General features: G+C 40.3%; 1 long non-coding RNA gene across 1 annotated transcript; it reads right to left on the reverse strand.

Annotated features, from left to right (window-relative positions):
- Positions 1-1,223: 1,223 nt before the first annotated feature.
- On the reverse strand, positions 1,224-18,843 carry LOC145544420 (uncharacterized). The gene is made up of 2 exons (XR_014081412.1): positions 18,677-18,843; positions 1,224-4,489 (listed from the first exon to the last, which is right to left on the reverse strand). It is a non-coding gene; the product is annotated as an uncharacterized LOC145544420 (long non-coding RNA).
- Between the last annotated feature and the right edge of the window lie 476 nt (positions 18,844-19,319).

The following is a 19,319-nucleotide window of genomic DNA, read 5'->3' on the forward strand; positions in this document are numbered from 1 at the left end:
AAGAGAGTGGCAAAATGTAAGCTGCTTTAGGATTGAGATTCCAGGGAAGATAGCAATGGCCCATGTCTTTGAAAACACATCTGAATACCAAATGGGAATAGGGACACATCAGTGGATACTGGTGCAGGTTAATGACAAACCCCTAAATTAGATGCAAACCCAAACTCACTCTCAGATCCAAGTACAATCCCAAGGAGAAAAGAGTTGGGAGTGATATTGAGGGAGGGACTAGGGAAGCATGGCTAATAATACAGGAACTCATAATAAGCAGTTAATGGTTTTCTCTGAGCATTTGTGTCTTAAATACATTTATGTGTCTTTCAAACTTTCAAAAGGAATAAGAAATAATTTTGGATGATTGGCACTGAAAATAATTAATATCAAGGACATGATCGAAAAACTTGTACAGAGAGGGAACTCTCCAAACTCTGAAATTCCTATCAGTGTTATTACAATTATAGTTCTTTTTAAAAATGTAATGTGACTTTTCCTCAAAGGATATAATTCAAATGATTTTCTTAGGAATAAAACAGTTCATACATAAAATAAAACAAACAATGAAGTGCAACTCTGAGGTCTATATTTGACTCTGAGCGCCTATTATTAAAAAAAAAAACTGTAAAGTGAATCATCCCATATGATTAAACCATGTATTAATAGAGAGAAACAGAAGCTCAAAAGCACATGCACCCACACACAGACTCAGAGACTGAAATGGAAAGAAAACCAAGCCCAGAACTGCTAAGAAAAGGGGAGCGGCAGAGACACCGCTAAAGATAGCACTTGGGCTTTTGTCCTGTTGTGTGTGCCCTTGCTCCCATGGCCTCTCCACAGAGTCCAAACAAGCAATCTCAGGGACAGACAGCAGGAAAAAAAAAATGTGGTTTGCAGACAGAGCAGTTCAGAACAATAGGCACAGGATACTGTAGAGACTTGAACAGCCCCTCGCCTCTAATTGTTAGGAATTTGAATGAAACATCGTGAATCCAGGTTGAAGGCCATTGAAGGAGGAGGAGGTGTCTCAGGCTACCTCTCAGTGGCCAAACTCACCTCCCAGAGGCTTGTCTCTCCTCAAGGGATTCAAGAATATTTGGTTGTTTCAATTCAATGCACTTTTGGGAAAGCCTGAACATCAAAGAAAACACAAAATCCTTGCATCTGTGTTACTTTTTTGGATAGATATTTACTTTTTAAATTTTTTCTTATAAAATATTTTACTTCTCTTTCTGTTTTCACTTCTTTCTTGTCAAGGGACCTGCATTATCTCCTTTTGAGCAAGTAGTGGAAGCTCAGAGATTATCCTTTCCCTACTGAACTTTTGATAAAGAGCGGAGCAAGATGGGGTGGGGGGCGGGGGAAGAAGGTCAGCCTAGTACTGACCGAGGGCGGTGTGCCCACTCAGCAATGAGAAAATTCAATCTCCGGGAGAACAGAATTTGTTTTTCTGCTCATAATCCACAGTCCTGTGAGGATGGCATTACCCAGGTGTGGCAGAATTTATCGGAGTCCAGTGAGCATGTCCTTAGAATAACTGAGAGAAAAACAAATTCTTACAAATTAGATTAGTCTATGGAAACAGAAAGATGTGCACTATTTTAGAATCTAATCATTTTATTAAAAAGGAGATTCTTGTTATAACACACCGGTTAATTTGCACAGTCTACCTTTCATATGATAGAATTTCTTAAAACAGGGCTTGCCTGTAGTTAGCAATGCAGTTGCTACAGGCAAATCCCACTTTCTCAAACCAAGACAAAAACAAGCTCTCCCAAGGAGCTTTCCAGCTCTGAACTCCAGTGTCTGAGGACATATTAAGGCAGCTGTCTGTTCAGAAGACATGCAATAAAATATTCTATAAAGATACCTAGTTAAATTTCCAATTAAAATGATTTAGTGCCTTCATTTTTTAAGTTTTCCCAAGGTTTGCTGATGACTAAAATTATGTAATGAAGCTTTCAAGGTTTTAAATCTGCTAATTAATCTCTGCACCTTTACAATAACCCAGAGCAATAAAAGGCACAATGAAAAGGAGCAGATTAATGTCTGAGTGGATTAACCCTTAGGAGACTGGTCTTTTCCAGTCTTGTCAGATGAAGGTTTGAAGTGGGTCAGACTATTATTTGGCTCTGCGTGGAGGGAGCAGTATCGTAGCAGTCTCACCTATGGCAGTGGTGTCAGAACTGATTTTGCTTCTATGGAAATCCCTACTGTGAAGCCTGCTGTGATGCAGGCAAGCAGAAGTAGGAGAGAAGGCAACAGCACCATGGAGTCATGGAAGGTAGAACTTTCAGAAGCAGAGTTCAATAAAGGATTAAAATGATACTGAAAAAGTTCAAGGGATGAAACTCTCTAATGGGGAGTCCAGGAAACCCCAGTTTGTGTGATGAACCAAGGCAGATGGAAAGCCATTTAACCAGCCAAACAGGTCTGAGAAGCAGAGAGAGATGCTTCAGGGGAAAAGACCATTCACTGAGACATGAAGCTGAGTTGTACCCAAAGGGGATATTTATTATGGATTAGAGTTAACAAGGGACTTGGGTATTTTTGCTCAACTGTGTTCCTGTTGTTTACAGTGGCTATTTACATTGGATAGGTAACTCTGCCCATTATTTATCTATTGACTCAGCTTTGAGACCACCTTCTATGCTGCTCTGGGATGCTGAGACTGGAGCCTGTAATCTATATTTCTCAAATTTCCTTGCTATAAACTACTGGCTTCTGTTAGGGTCTGTTAATGAAAGCTACTGTTGATTTTGTTCAGTAGCTTCTGACTCTTTGCAACTCTTTTTGACCCTATGAACTGCAGCATACCAGGCTTCCCTGTCCTTCACTATCTGCCCGAGTTTACTCAAACTTAAGTCCACTGAGTCCGTGATGCCATTCAACCATCTCATCCTGTGTCGACCCCTTCTCCTCTGGCCCTCAGTCTTTCCCAACATCAGGGTCTTTTCCAATGAGCTACTGACCAGAAGCTTCTGAATGGAGATTGAAAAGGGGAAGCAGAGGAGAAAGAGTTCCTTTGCATTCCAGTTTCTGGCCACATCATGCAAGCAGCAGACACAAGCTACTTGTGGATTAGTCCTGATAAGAGACAGAGCTAGGACTGACACTTGGTTCTGCTTGACTGCAAACATTACATTCTGTCTTTGATCCTACTTTGGCTCTCTGGTCGGAAAATTGGGAGAGAGTGACATCAGAAAACCCTAAGAAGGATCAAAAATGTCTAGCAGTGCTTTGTGCCACAGAAAGGGTAAGAACTGAGAAGGTGAAAACTGAGGCTGGTGGACTTGGTAACTAGAAGGGTGACAGTGACCCGGGATCTTCATTTTGTGGTTTATAATCTTGGTTGCTAGTTAGAATCTGTAATTTGCTTCTTGGCAGTAGAATGTGGCAAAGGTGGAGAGACTTTGCAGATGTCATTAAGGCCTTAATCTGAGTTAATCAAGGAAGTTATTCTGAATGGGCCTGACCTAGTTAGGTGAAGCCTTTAAAAGAGAAAAAAACATCAGAGAGACTGATGCTTGCTGGTCTGGAGAAAGAAGCAAAACTGCCACACTGTGAACTGCTTATGAAGAGGGGTGACCTCTAGAAACTGAGGGTCTCAGTCCTACAACCTGAGGAAATGAAATTTTGCCAATAAACATATGAGCTTGAAAACCTCAGGTGAGGGCTTCCCTGGTGGTCCACAGTGGTTAAGAATTCACTTTGCAATGCAAAGGACACTGGTTTAATCTCTGGTTGAGGAAGATCCCACATGCCATGGAACAACTAAACCTGAGTGCCACAACTACCAAGCCAGTGCTCTAGAGCCCACGAGCCACAACTACTGAGCCCACTCGAGGTAACTACGGAAGCCTAGAGCCTGCGCTCCACAACAAGAAGCCACCACAGTGAAAAGCCAGGGCACTGCAACAAAAAGTAGGCCTTGCTCGCCACAACTAGAGAAAGCCCTCATGCAGCAACAAAGACGCAGTACAGCCAAAAAGTAAATTAAGTAAATAAATAACTCTTAAAAAAATAAAACTCAGATGAGACAACAGCTCTGGACAATACCTTGATTTCAGCCTGATGAAACGCTGAGCAAAAGACCAGCTAACTCTTGCCCCAAATTCCTGACCTCTGGAAACTAAGAGATAATGAATGCGTGGGGTTTTAAATCTCAAAGTTTGTGGTAATTTGTTATGCAGTGATAGAACACTAACACAGGAACAGAAGCCAGACTTCAGGCAAACACCCACACACCCACACTGTTCTTCCAGTCACTGGCAGAACAGAATCCTGATACCAAACAGATCCATCATTTGCAATTGTGCTGTCATTGCCCACCTGCCTAAAACAGCCTACCACTAAAACCCAGCCAACCGATAGGATCCCATTAAATAGCAGTCTTACCGCAGATCATGCCTGGATTCACATGCCCTTTTGGAAGTTTGTGTCGAGTTTCTGGCTCAACTCTCTGAGTACCAGTCCCAGGTTCTTATTACAGTATCTTAAGAGAGAAAAAAAAAAAAAGCAGTGTTGTCTGAATATCTTTATTTCTGTTGTGCTGTTATTTTACTATAAACAAAAGAAAGGCTAAGAGAGTTTTTAAATTCAATTATGGTGTAAAGACTCACTAAACAATAAAATAAAACCTGTGAAAAGAGAGGCAGCAACAGCAATATGGAAACAAAAGGTCACCCTTATGCTTCTGAGGTCTGAGCAATTGAAATGGAAATGAATGTTGTTCCTGAAGCTTTCCTAGGTAACTGGTGATTTTGCTTTCCCTACCAGGCAGTGCTTGCCCATGCTAGACATGATGACAAAAGCGTCCATGACAAATTCACAAAGGGATACACAGCTCCCTCTGTAATAAACAAGCTGAAATAGAAACTGGTAGCAACATCCCATACAGCGGAGCTGAAACTCCTTAAGAAAGGAAACTGAATAACCTTGTCACATCCATTCTCCACACTTTTCCTTTGGCAAGTGCTCCATGTCCCCGTGAAGCCTCATTTCCCCATCTATTGCCAAAGGCTACCATTTCATATCACACATCAAAGCATGAGAAATGTCAAGGTAATGAAAACTGACACCGTGGCAAAGAGAAGGTGAGCACAGCCACTGTGGGGAAAGCTGGGCCAAGGTCCTTCTCAGAGAGCACTGCTCCAGGCTCTCCTGCTGCTGAGCCTGCCCAAGAGCTGGACTCTGCAACACAACTGTGCCTCCTGAATAACAGCCACAAAATGCAAGCTTGGGATTAACAATTAATTCAACAGCAAGACAGCCAAAACGACTTCGATATTCCAAACCGAGATCACTCTTGACCTTGAAAGATTTATATACCTCTGTAATGTCCCTGGCTTACCTTAATAAACTGACTATTGAGCTTTTATCTGTGCATCTGGCCAAATGGATTTAAATCTTTCTCAAAGAAAATTATATGTTAAATCAGGAATTTGGGTTACGAGCCACCTCTTGCAGAAATGGATCTATATAATTCAAGTATTGGAGAATCTGAAGGCTTTGGTTCTCGTACAGATCAAACATTGATGTGCACTGGGTCTTCGGCCAAGTCACGGAATTTCTTTCTTCAGTTTTCAATTTCAAAGAGTGAACTCTGTTTCAGACTTTGAACTTATTTCTAGCCCGACTGCCAGAGATTCTCTTTTGCAAAGAGAAGTGTTGGCACTGAGTCCCAAAATGACACCAGGGCTAGTGATGTAATCAAGGTAATCAGAGATGGTCATTTGGGATTTACTGATTTCAGCAGTGAATTCATACACTGTTACAAAGCCTTCCAACACTGCACAGGCATTCAAAGCCACTGTTTGGATACTTATGTTTGCTTAGAGGCAAAATAACTGTGAAAGAATGATAATTTGGGGACTAAAAGGTTAGTATTTTTATCTAGAGTGAGAAATGCCTGGATGGAACATTTAGAGGTTGTATCAGGATAAAATAGCATGCAGTAACAGAAGTGAAGATATTAAACAAAGCTACTAATGAGTTTATTTAACATATATGCAGAGTACATCATGAGAAATGCTGGGCTGGAGGAAGCAAAAATTGGAATCAAGATTGCCAGGAGAAATATCAATAACCTCAGATGTGCAGGTGACACCACCCTTATGGCAGAAAGTGAAGAAGAACTAAAGAGCCTCTTGATGAAAGTGAAAGAGGAGAGTGAAAAAGTTGGCTTAAAGTTCAACATTCAGAAAACTAAGATCATGGCATCTGGTCCCATAACTTCATGGCAAATAGATAGGGAAACAGTGGAAACAGTGGCTGACTTTATTTTTCTGGGCTCCAAAATCACTGCAGATGGTGACTGCAGCCATGAAATTAAAAGACGCTTACTCCTTGGAAGGAAGGTTATGGCCAACCTAGACAGCATATTAAAAAGCACAGACATTACTTTGTCAACAAAGGTCCATCTAGTCAAGGCTACGGTTTTTCCAGTAGTCATGTGGGGATGTGAGAGTTGGACTATAAAGAAAGCTGAGCTCCGAAGAACTGATGCTTTTGAACTGTGGTGTTGGAAAAGACTCTTGAGAGTCCCTTGGACTGCAAGGAGATCCAACCAGTCCATCCTAAAGGAGATCAGTCCTGGGTGTTCATTGGAAGGACTGATGTTGAAGCTGAAACTCCAATACTTTGGCCACCTGATGTGAAAATCTGACTCATTTGAAAAGACCTTGATACTGGGAAAGATTGAGGGCAGGAAGGGAAGGGGACAACAGAGGATGAGATGGTTGGATGGCATAACCGACTCAATGGACATGGGTTTGGGTAGATTTCCGCAGTTGGTGATGGACAAGGAGGCCTGGCGTGCTGCGGTTCATGGGATTGCAAAGAGTCGGACACAACTGAGCAACTGAACTGAACTGAACTAAGGAGTTTTTAAGAGGATCTTCTGCCATTCTTTCATTAGTCTTCTCTTACAATATGTTATTTGGTACTCTATTTGAATTGTAAATAATACCAAACTCCCTGTCTTGATGCATTCCCTTGTCCTGAGCTGGGTTAAGTTGAGATCCACATCCCTATATCCCCATTACTGGATATAGAACACTGAGAATGCTCCATCATTTGCTATTCCAGTTCACCATTCCTACGCATAATCTATGACTTCAGCACTGCCATGCAAAGTTCATCACATCCCTTCCAATTCTGAATTAGTCCCTTTCACCAAACATGAAGTCCTTTTCTTTAATTAAGATTTTATTTTAGAGCATTTTTACATTTATAGCAAAATCGAGGGGAAAGTGTAGAGCATTCCATATACTCTCTGCCTCCTCACATGCACAGCCTCCATCATTATCAACATCTCCCACCAGAGAAGTATATTTGTTACAACTGATGAACCTACAATGATATATCAGAAACACCCTAGTCCATAGTTTACAGTTTACCTTATGGTTTACTCTTGGTATTGTGTATTCTATGGGTTTGGACAAATATGTGAGAGAAATCTGTCATGAAGTTCTCACACAGAATATTTTAGGGCTTCCCTGATACAGCAGACATAAGAATCACGGGTTAGATCCCTGGGTTGGGAAGATCCCCTGGAGGAGGAAATGGCAACCCATTCCAGTACTCTTGCCTGGAGAATCCCATGGACAGAGGAGCCTGGTGGGCTACAGTATATAGGGACTGAAGGGACTTAGTACTCAGCACGTGGCTCAGACAGTAAGGAATCCACCTGCAATGCAAGTGATCTGTGTTCAATCCCTGGGTTGAGAAGATTCACTGGAGAACAGAATGACAACAGACTCCAGTAGTCTTGCCTAGAGAATCCTATGGACAGAGGAGCCTGGCAGGCTACAGTCCATGGGGTCACAAAGAGTCGGACATGAATGAGCGACTAAGCAAAAGCACAGAGTATTTTCCCTGTCCTAAAAAACCTCTGTCCTTTGATTATTCATCTCCCCTCTGATAACCTCTGGCAACCACTTATTGTTTTCTGTTTGCACAGCTTTGCATTTTTCACTTAGTAATATGCATTTAGTGTTTTCCCATGTCCTTTCAGGACTAGATAGCTCTTTTTAGTGTCGAATAAATTTCCATTGTCTGGATGTATCATGGTGAGCTTATCTGTTCACCCACTGAAGAATATCTTGGCTGTGTTCAAATTTTCTCAATTATAAATAAGGTGTCTATAAATACCCATGTGCAGATTTTTGTGTGGACTTAAGTTTTCTAGTCCTTTGTGTAAATACCAAGGAGCACAAGTGCTGGATCATATGATAAGGGTTTGTTCCTTTTTATGAGAAACCATCAAATTGTCCTCCAAAGTGGCTGCACTATTTTTCATTCTTACCAGCAATGAATGAGAGTTCCTGTTGTCCCAATTCCTTGTCAGCTTTTGGAGCAGTTAATATGCTGGGTTCTGGCCACTCTCATAGATATAAATGCATGCGTGCTAAGTCCCTTCAGTTGTATCCAACTCCTTGTGACTCCATAGACTGTAGCCTGCCAGGCTCCTCTGTCCATGGGGATTCTCCAGGCAAGAATACCAGAGTGGATTGCAATGATTTTCTGCAGGGGATCTTCCTGACCCAAGGATCAAACCCATGTCTCTTATGTCTCCTACATTGGCAGGTGGGTTCTTTACCACTAGTGCCACCTGGGAAGCCTAATAAATGTATAGTGTAGTGATATCTTTTTTTTTTTAATTTTAGTTTACCTGCTGTCATATAATGTCAAATATCTCTTCACATGCTTATTTGTCACATTTGTAATCTTATTTGATGAAATGTATATATGTTAAGGTGTTTGGTTTATTTTTAATTGGATTTTTCAGATTTTTTATTGTTGAATTTTAAATGTTGTTTGTATATTTTGGGTAGCAGAGCTATATCAGATGTATCCTGTGCAAATATTTCTCCTCGTCTGTGGCTTGTATTTTCATTCTCATGACATTATTATTCACAGATAATAGATGGTTTTAAGTTAATGAGGCCCAGCTTATTGATTACTTCTTTCATGGATTATGTCTTTGGTGTCATATCTAAAAAGTCACCACCAGATCTAAGTTTATGTAAATTTTCTTTAATTCTATCTTCTAGGAGTTTTATAGTTTTGCATTTTACATTTAGCTTGATGATCTATTTTGAGTTAACCTTTGAATTTTTGTGAAGGGTATAAGGTCTGTGTTTAGATTTTTTGGGGGGAGGGGGCATGAGGATGTCCAGTTATTTGAGCACAATGTTTTGAAAAGATTATCTTTGCTTCACTGCATTGACTCTTTTGCTTTGTCAAAAATCATATATATATATATATATGTTTATTTCTAGGGTTCTCTGTCTGTTCCATTGATTACTTTGTTTATTCTTTGGCTAATGTCAGACTTTCTTGAATACTGTATCTTCATCATGAATCTTAAAGTTGGATAGGTCAGTCCTCCAACTTTGTTCTTCTTCAGTATTTTTTGTGCTCTTCTGGGTCTTTTGCCTCTCCAACTAAACTTTATAATCAGTTTGTCAATAGCCATAAAATAAAGTGCTGGGATTTTGATTGGGATTACAATCAATGTATAGATCAAGTTTTGAAAAACTGATATCTCAAAAACATTGAGCATTCCTACCCATAAATATAGAGTAGCTCTCCATTTATTTAGTTATAATTTGAGTTCATTCATCAGAGTTTCATAATTTTTCTCAAATGGTGTATATATTTTGTTAGGTTTATAGCTAAACATTTCATTTTTTGTATGCTAATGTAAATGGTGTTGTGTGTTCAATTTCAAATTCCATTTGATAATTACTGTTATTTGGAAAGTAATGTTTGTTTTGTATATTTACCTAATGTCTTGTACTTTGCTATAATTACCCATTAGTTCCAAGAGTTTTTTGGTTGATTCTTTTGGATTTTTTGACAGAGATCGTCACGTCATCTGAGAACAAAGAGTTTCAATTCTTTCTTCCCAATCAGTACACCATTTATTTCCTCTTCTTTTATTAAAGTAGCTAATACTTCTAGTACTAATGTTGAAAAGAGGTGGCAAGTGAGGGCACTATGAACTTCTGAGGTGTTCTGCCATAACTTACTGCTCTGATCCATCCGGCCTGTGAATGCACTCACTTCTTGGATTCTCAAGTATTCCATTTGCATTTGCTAGTATTGTTCTTTCTCAGGACCACCACACCACTGCTGAATGGCCATCTCCCCCTACCATCAATTCTCCGGCTGCCAAATGACTACTGCATATCTTTTACTATATCAGGTTACTGTTTGTTCTGTTACCTCTTGGCTCACTAAACTTCCTTGGTCTCGTCCACATGATAACATGGGATTTCTGGTACCTTTTATTCAGCACTGGACAGAAAAAATCCTTACCCTAAATATATATATATATATATATTTTTAATGAGACCCAAGTAGGTAGTCTCAGATGCTCACATAAACGGTGGAACAGTAAGTTTGAAGATATAGAGCAGAGAAGAATGATACTAGGGAGTGTTTTTATAAGGTATATATAGGAATGAACACTATCAAAGTAAAATTTGTAAAGAGTGGAGGCCACAAAATTGAAGGAAAGAAAAGTGAAACCTGAGTTCAAGGCAAGCCAGAGGTTACATAAGCTGTTAATGACTACTTTGTCTAGAATTCCCCACTAGCAACTGTTTTATTAATTTTTCCAATTCATAAACACACAATGTCTTTTCATTTATGAGTATCTTCTTTAGTTGCTTCCAGCAAGGTTTTGTACTTTGTAGTGTGCAAGTCATTTTCCTTTTTAGTTAGGTTTATTCCTGAGTATTTTATTTCTTTTTTGTTTTAAATGTATTCATTTGGTGCTATAGTAATTGCAACCATTTTATTTCCTTGTTATTTTGGATTGTTCATTATTAATGTACAGGAATAACTGATTTTGGGGGGGGAGGATGACTGATTTTTTTTGTGCTGATTTTTCTTTTTTTTTAAAAAAAATAAATTTATTTATTTTAGTTGGGGGCTAATTACTTTACAATATTGTAGTAGTTTTTACCATACATTGACATGAATCAGCCATGGGTCCACATGTGTTCCCCTTCCTGGACCCCCCTTCCACCTCTCTCCCCATCCCATCCCTCTGGGTCATCCCATTGTCCCAGCCCTGAGCATTTGTCTCATGCATCGAACCTGGAATGGTGTTCTGTTTCACATATGATAACATACATGTTTCAGTGCTGTTCTCTCAGAACGTCCCACCCTCACCTTCTCCCTCAGAGTCCATAAGATTGTTCTATGCATCTGTGTCTCTTATTCTGTCTCGCATATAGGGTTATCGTTACCATCTTTCAAATTCCATATATATGCATTAGTATACTGTATTGGTGTTTTTCTTTCTGGCTTACTTCACTCGTATAATGGGCTCCAGTTTCATCCATCTCAATAGAACCGATTCAAATGTATTTTTTTAATGGCTGAGCAATATTCCATTGTGTATATGTACCACAGCTTCCTTATCCATTCGTCTGCTGATGGACATCTAGGTTGCTTCCATGTCCTGGCTATTGTAAACAGTGCTGCGATGAACATTGGGGTACACGCGTCTCTTTCAATTCTGGTTTCCTCGGTGTGTATGCCCAGCAGTGGGATTGCTGGGTCATATGGCAGTTCTATTCCCAGTTTTTTGAGGAATCTCCACACTGTTCTCCATAGTGGCTGTACTAGTTTGCATTCACACCAACAGTGTAAGAGGGTTCCCTTTTCTCCACACCCTCTCCAGCATTTATTGCTTGTAGACTTTTGGATAGCAGCCATTCTGACTGGTGTGAAATGGTACCTCATTGTGGTTTTGATTTGCATTTCTCTAATAATGAGTGATGTTGAGCATCTTTTCATGTGTTTGTTAGCCATCTGTATGTCTTCTTTGGAGAAATGTCTGTTTAGTTCTTTGGCCCATTTTTTGATTGGGTCGTTTATTTTTCTGGAATTCAGCTGCAGGAGTTGCTTGTATATTTTTGAGATTAATTGTTTGTCTGTTGCTTCATTTGCTATTATTTTCTCCCATTCTGAAGGCTGTCTTTTCACCTTGCTTATAGTTTCCTTTGTTGTGCAAAAGCTTTTAATTTTAATTAGGTCCCATTTGTTTATTTTTGCTTTTATTTCCAATATTCTGGGAGGTGGGTCATGGAGGATCCTGCTGTGATTTATGTCGGAGAGTGTTTTGCCTATGTTTTCCTCTAGGAGTTTTATAGTTTCTGGTCTTACGTTTAGATCTTTAATCCATTTTGAGTTTATTTTTGTGTATGGTGTTAGGAACTGTTCTGGTTTCATTCTTTTACAAGTGGTTGACCAGTTTTCCCAGCACCACTTGTTAAAGAGATTGTCTTTTCTCCATTGTATATTGTTGCCTCCTTTGTCGAAGATAAGGTGTCCATATGTGCGTGGGTTTATCTCTGGGCTTTCTATTTTGTTCCATTGATCTATATTTCTATCTTTGTGCCAGTACCATACTGTCTTGATGACTGTGGCTTTGTAGTAGAGCCTGAAGTCAGGCAAGTTGATTCCTCCAGTTCCATTCTTCTTCCTCAAGATTGCTTTGGCTATTCGAGGTTTCTTATATTCCCATACAAATTGTGAAATGATTTGTTCTAGTTCTGTGAAAAATACCATTGGTAGCTTGATAGGGATTGCATTGAATCTATAGATTGCTTTGGGTAGTATACTCATTTTCACTATATTAATTCTTCCAATCCATGAACACGGTATATTTCTCCATCTGTTTGTGTCCTCTTTGATTTCTTTCATCAGTGTTTTATAGTTTTCTATATATAAGTCTTTTGTTTCTTTAGGTAGATATATTCCTAAGTATTTTATTCTTTTTGTTGCAATGGTGAATGGTATTGTTTCCTTAATTTCTCTTTCTGTTTACTCATTATTGGAGTATAGGAATGCAAGAGATTTCTGTGTGTTAATTTTATATCCTGCAACTTTACTATATTCATTGATTAGCTCTAGTAATTTTCTGGTAGAATCTTTTGGGTTTTCTATGTAGAGGATCATGTCGTCTGCAAACAGTGAGAGTTTTACTTCTTCTTTTCCTATCTGTATTACTTTTATTTCTTTTTCCGCTCTGATTGCTGTGGCCAAAACTTCCAAAACTATGTTGAATAGTAGTGGTGAAAGTGGGCATCCTTGCCTTGTTCCTGACTTTAGGGGAAATGCTTTCAATTTTTCACCATTGAGGATAATGTTTGCTGTGGGTTTGTCATATATAGCTTTTATTATGTTGAGGTATGTTCCTTCTATTCCTGCTTTCTGGAGGGTTTTTATCATAAATGGATGTTGAATTTTGTCAGAGGTTTTTTCTGCATCTATTGAGATAATCATATGGTTTTTATCTTTCAATTTGCTAATGTGGTGTATTACATTGCTTAATTTGCGGATGTTAAAGAAACATTGCATTCCTGGGATAAAGCCCACTTGGTCATGATGTATGATCTTTTTAATATGATGTTGGATTCTGTTTGCTAGAATTTTATTAAGGATTTTTGCATCTATGTTCATCAGTGATATTGGCCTGTAGTTTTCTTTTTTTGTGGCATCTTTGTCTGGTTTTGGAATTAGGGTGATGGTGGCCTCATGGAAGTTTACCATCTTCTGCTATTTTCTGGAAGAGTTTGAGTAGGATAGGTGTTAGCTCTTCTCTAAATTTTTGGTAGAATTCTGCTGTGGAGCCATCTGGTCCTGGGCTTTTGTTTGCTGGAAGATTTCTGATTACAGTCTCGATTTCCGTGCTTGTGATGGGTCTGTTAAGATTTTCTATTTCTTCCTGGTTCAGTTTTGGAAAGTTATACTTTTCTAAGAATTTGTCCATTTCTTCCAAGTTGTCCATTTTATTGGCATATAGCTGTTGGTAGTAGTCTCTTATGATCCTTTGCATTTCTGTGTAGTCTGTTGTGATCTCCCCATTGTCATTTCTAATTTTGTTGATCTGATTCTTCTCCCTTTGTTTCTTGATGAGTCTGGCTAATAGCTTCTCAATTTTGTTTATCTTCTCGAAAAACCAGCTTTTAGTTTTGTTGATTTTTGCTATGGTCTCGTTTGTTTCTTTTGCATTTATTTCTGCCCTAATTTTTAAGATTTCTTTCCTTCTACTGGCCCTGGGGTTCTTCATTTCTCCCTTCTCTAGTTGCTTTAGGTGTAGAGTTAGTTTATTTATTTGATTTTTTCTTGTTTCTTGAGGTACGCCTGTATTTCTATGAACCTTCCCCTTAGCATTACTTTTACAGTGTCCCATAGGTTTTGGGTTGTTGTGTTTTCATTTTCATTCGTTTCTATGCATAATTTGATTTCTTTTTTGATTTCTTCTGTGATTTGTTGGTTATTCAGAAGCATGTTGTTTAGCCTCCATATGTTGGAATTTTTAATAGTTTTTTTCCTGTAATTGAGGTCTAATCTTACTGCATTGTGGTCAGAGAAGATGGCTGGGATGATTTCAATTTTTTGGATTTACCAAGGCTAGCTTTACGGCCCAGGATGTGATCTATACTGGAGAAAGTTCTGTGTGCACTTGAGAAAAAGGTGAAATTGATTGTTTTGGGGTGGAAAGTCCTGTAAATATCAATTAAATCTAATTTGTCTATTGTATCATTTAAAGTTTGTGTTTCCTTGTTAATTTTCTGTTTAGTTGATCTATCCATATGTGTGAGTGGAGTATTAAAGTCTCCCACTATTATTGTGCTATTGTTAATTTCCCCTTTCATACTTGTTAGTATTTGCCTTATATATTGTGGTGCTCCTATGTTGGGTGCATATATATTTATAATTATTACATATTCTTCTTGGATTCATCCTTTGATCATTATGTAGTGTCCTTCTTTGTCCCTTTTCACAGCCTTTATTTTAAAGTCTATTTTATCTGAAATGAGTATTGTGACTCCTGCTTTCTTTTGGTCTCCGTTTGCATGAAATATGTTTTTCCATCCCTTCACTTTCAGTCTGTATGTGTCCCTAGTTTTGAGGTGGGTCTCTTGTAGACAGCATATATAGGGGTCTTGTTTTTGTATCCATTCAGCCAGTCTTTGTCTTTTGGTTGGGGCATTCAACCCATTTACATTTAAGGTAATTATTGATAAGTATGATCCCGTTGCCATTTACTTTGTTGTTTTGAGTTCGTGTTGAAACATCCTTTCTGTGTTTCCTGTTTAGAGAAGATCCTTTAGCATTTGTTGGAGAGCTGGTTTGGTGGTGCTGAATTCCCTCAGCTCTTGCTTGTCTGTAAAGCTTTTGAATTCTCCTTCATATCTGAATGAGATCCTTTCTGGGTACAGTAATCTGGGTTGTAGATTATTCTCTTTCATTACTCTATGTATGTCCTGTCATTCCCTTCTAGCCTGAAGAGTTTCTATTGAAAGATCAGCTGTTATCCTTATGAGGATCCTCTTGTGTGTTATTTGTTGTTTCTCCCTTGCTGCTTTTAATATTTGTTCTTTGTGTTTCATCTTTGTTAATTTGATTAATATGTGTCTTGGGGTGTTTCGCCTTGGGTTTATCCTGTTTGGAACTCTCTGGGTTTCTTGGACTTCTGTGACTATTTCCTTCCTCATTTTATGGAAATTTTCAACTATTATCTCCTCGAGTATTTTTTCATGGCCTTTCCTTTTATCTTCTTCTTCTGGGACTCCTATGATTCGAATGTTGGGGTGTTTCATATTGTCCCAGAGGTCCCTGAGGTTTTCCTCATTTCTTTTGATTCTTTTTTCTTTTTTTCCCTCTGCTTCGTTTATTTCCACCATTCTATCTTCTACCTCACTTATCCTATCTTCTGCCTCCGTTATTCTACTGTTGGTTCCCTCCAGAGTGTCTTTTATCTCCTTTATTTCATTATTCATTATATATTGACTCCTTTTTATTTCTTCTAGGTCCTTGATAAACATTTCTTGCATCTTCTCAGTCCTTATCTCCAGGCTATTTATCTGTGCCTCCATCTTGCTTTCAAGATTTTGGATCATTTTTATTATCATTATTCTAAATTCTTTTTCAGATAGATTCCCTATGTCCTCCTCTTTTGTTTGGTTTGGTGGGCATTTCTCATTTTCCTTTACTTGCTGAGTATTTCTCTGCCTTTTCATCTTGTTTAGATTGCTGTGTTAGGCGTGGCCTTTTTGTATTCTGGTAGTTTGAAGTTCCTCTTTATTGTGGAGGTTCCTCACTGTGGGTGGGGTTAGACGGGTGGCTTGTCAAGGTTTCCTGGTTGGGGGAGCTTGTGTAGGTGTTCTGGTGGGTGGAGCTGGATAACACTCTTCTCTCTAGAGTGCAATGGAGTGTCCAGTATTGAGTTTTGAGATGTCTATGGATTTGGTGTGCCTCTGGGCAGCCTGTATATTGATGCTCAGGGCTATGTTCCTGCGTTGCTGGAGAATTTGCGTGGTATGTCTTGCTCTGGAACTTATTGGCTCTTGGGTGGAGCTTGGTTTCAGTGTATATGTGGAGGCTGTTGGATGATCTCTTATTAATTAATGTTTCCCCTGGCTTTCAGTCTTATTCTTGCAGTAGCCTCAAGACTTCTCCATCCATACAGCATCAATAATAAAACTTTTAGGTTAATGGTGAAAAGATTCTCCACAGTGAGGGATACCCAGAAAGGTTCACTGAGTTACATGGAGAGGTGAAGTGGGGGGGGTTTGAGGTGACCAGGAGGAGAAGAGGGGGACTCAAACGTGGAGAGAGCAGTCTAGCCAGTAAGCACTTCCCTCTGTGCTCTCCACAGTCTGGAACCCTCAGAGCGGTTCACAGAGATACATAGAGAGGGGGGAGGAAGGTAATAGAGGTGAACATGAGTAGAAAGGGAATAATCAAGAGGGGAGAGAGAGATCTGGGCAGTATTCTGTTCCCGAAGTGTTCTCCGGTGCCCAGAACACCCTTAGAGATTCACAGAATTGGGTTGAGAAGAGAAGGAGGAGGGTGGGAGATAGAGGTTCCCTGGGGGAGAAGAAAGAGCCTCAATAGGGGGAGAGAGTAATCAAGCCAGTACTCACACTCATGAGTAAAAATGGGTACTAAACATTGGGTTCTTAAATGTATAAAATTGATATCAAATATGTAAAACAAAGATTAAAAATCTAGAGTAGAAATTAGACTCTTATAAAACATACAATATAAAAAAAAAGAAAAAAGGAAACAGTGTAAAAAGAAAAAAAACAGTAAAACAGTAAAAAAAAGAAACAGTAAAAAAAAGTAGAACAGGAAAAAAACAGTAAAAAAAAGAAAACACAAAAGGTATAAGTTATATGTATGCAGTTTGCTTTAAAAATAGGGTGCTTTTTTTTTTGCAAGATAATAGTGGGTTATGAAAATGAAAGTTAAAGGTGTAATAGAGGACTTAAAAAAGAAAGAAAAAAAAATCTAAAAAAAAATTAAAAAAAAAATGATAACAGTAAAAGTATATATCCCGGACTTTCTCTGGAGCTGTTGTGAGCAGTGTGGGGTCTGTTCAGTTTCAGATAGATCCTTGTTCCTGCTTATACTTTTCAAGATCTATAGGCCCCTTTCAATGCAGTCGGCGTTAACTACAGGGATTTTAATCTGTTGGCCTGTCACTTCCAACGCCCTTCCCTCTGTTTATTTGGCTTCTGTTTGGAGGTCTCTTCAGTATCTAATTTCCGCCCTGCCACAAAGGGGCGGAGGTGGTCTCTAGGTTCACTTGTTCAGTCGTGCTGTGGGGAGGGAGGAACACTGCAAACCTGGCGTGTGTGGGGTGAGCTCGCAGTGTCTCGGCCGCACTGGGTTCGGCCCCGCTCACGGCGTGTGTGCTTTCCCCGTCTACCCTGCTCAGGCTTCAGGTTACTCGGCCGGGGAGTGGGCCCTGAGATGCGTGCACTTCCCGGGTCTAAGCCGCTCAGGTTCAGGTTCCCGGGAACTCCACAAAGGCGCAGACTCGATTTCGCCCGCGGCTTGTGCCGTTCCTGGTCAGAGCTGCTCAGGCGGCCAGGAGTTTGGCGAGCACACTCTGCCCTGTTGGGGCGGTGCGGCTTATCACCTCCCTGGTCCCCGCCTCGGTTTACGGGCGCGCCCGGCTCCGGTGTGCTTTGTGTCGGTTCTGGGGAGCTGGTCTCTGGCTGCGACCTCCCGGGAGCTGTTGACCTTCCGGGATCTCAGGCAGTCTTTGCTTAGAAACTGGGAGCCTGTTTGCAGTTTGGTAGGGGGTGCCCTCTCTGGGGCCGAGTTTGCCCCTTTCCGGCTCTGGCTGGCCCCGCCTGCCTGCTGTGTCCGGCGGGGGATGGGGCGGTCCGCAGCCGGCTAGCTCTCCTCTGGTATCGCTCAGTCCTTTGTTCTGTGAGCGGGCCGGCAGTGCCTTAGATTTGGGCTTTTCGCGAGATAGTTCTCTCTCTCTGGCTGTCCCACAGTTTAGGTTGCTATCTCACGTTAGCTCCCTCAGAGTGCCCTCAGGGCGTTCGGGCCCAGTCCTTACCCTAAGCAGTGCCGCCCGCTCCTCTCCGTTCAGCCCCCACTTGCTGGTGGGGGAATGCGAGCGTCTGGGGTTCTTTGCTGGGAGTTGCCTTTAGGCACGTAATCTGTGGGTTTTATTTATTTTTTCTCCCAGTTATGTTGCCCTCTGAGATTCGAAATCTTCCCCCAAACCCGCCGGTGAGAGGGTTTCCTTGTGCTTGGAAATTTCTCCTCTTTTACGACTCCCTCCCTGGGACGGGTCTCCGTCCCTAACTCTTTTGTCTCTCTTTTTATCTTTTATAATTTCTCCTACCTGCTTTCGAAGATAATGCGCTGTCTTTCTGGATGCCTGACGTCCTCTGCCAGCCTTCAGAAGTAGTTTTGTGAAGTTTGCTCAGCGTTCAGATGTTCTTTCGATAAATTTGTGGAGGAGAGAGTGGTCTCCCCGTCCTATTCCTCCGCCATCTTAGCCCCGCTCCTGATTTTTCTTCAGGGCACAACCACAATGGTGTAGTCACTCACCTAGAGCTGGACATCCTAGACTGTGAAGTCAAGTGGGCCTTAAGAAGCACTGCTATGAACAAAGCTAGCGGAGGTGACTGAATTCCAGCTGAGCTATTTAAAATCCTAAAAGATGACACTGTTAAAGTGCTGCAGTCAATACATCAGCAAATTTGGAAGACTCAGCAGTGGTCATAGGACTGGAAAAGATCAGTTTTCATTTCAATCCCAAAGAAAGACAATGTCAAAGAATGTTCAAGCTACCATTCAATTGCACTCATTTCACATTCTAGCAAAGTAACGTTCAAAATCCTTCAAGTTAGGCTTCAGCAGTACATGAACTGAGAATTTCCAGATGTACAAACTAGGCTTCGAAGAGGCAGAGGAAACAGATTAAATTGCCAAAACTGGTTGGATAATGGAGAAAGCATGAGTTTCCAGAAAAACTGCTACTT

This window comes from Giraffa tippelskirchi, chromosome 4, assembly GCF_054371585.1.
Source record: "Giraffa tippelskirchi isolate mGirTip1 chromosome 4, T2T-mGirTip1v1.2.pri, whole genome shotgun sequence".
NCBI lineage: Eukaryota > Metazoa > Chordata > Mammalia > Artiodactyla > Giraffidae > Giraffa > Giraffa tippelskirchi.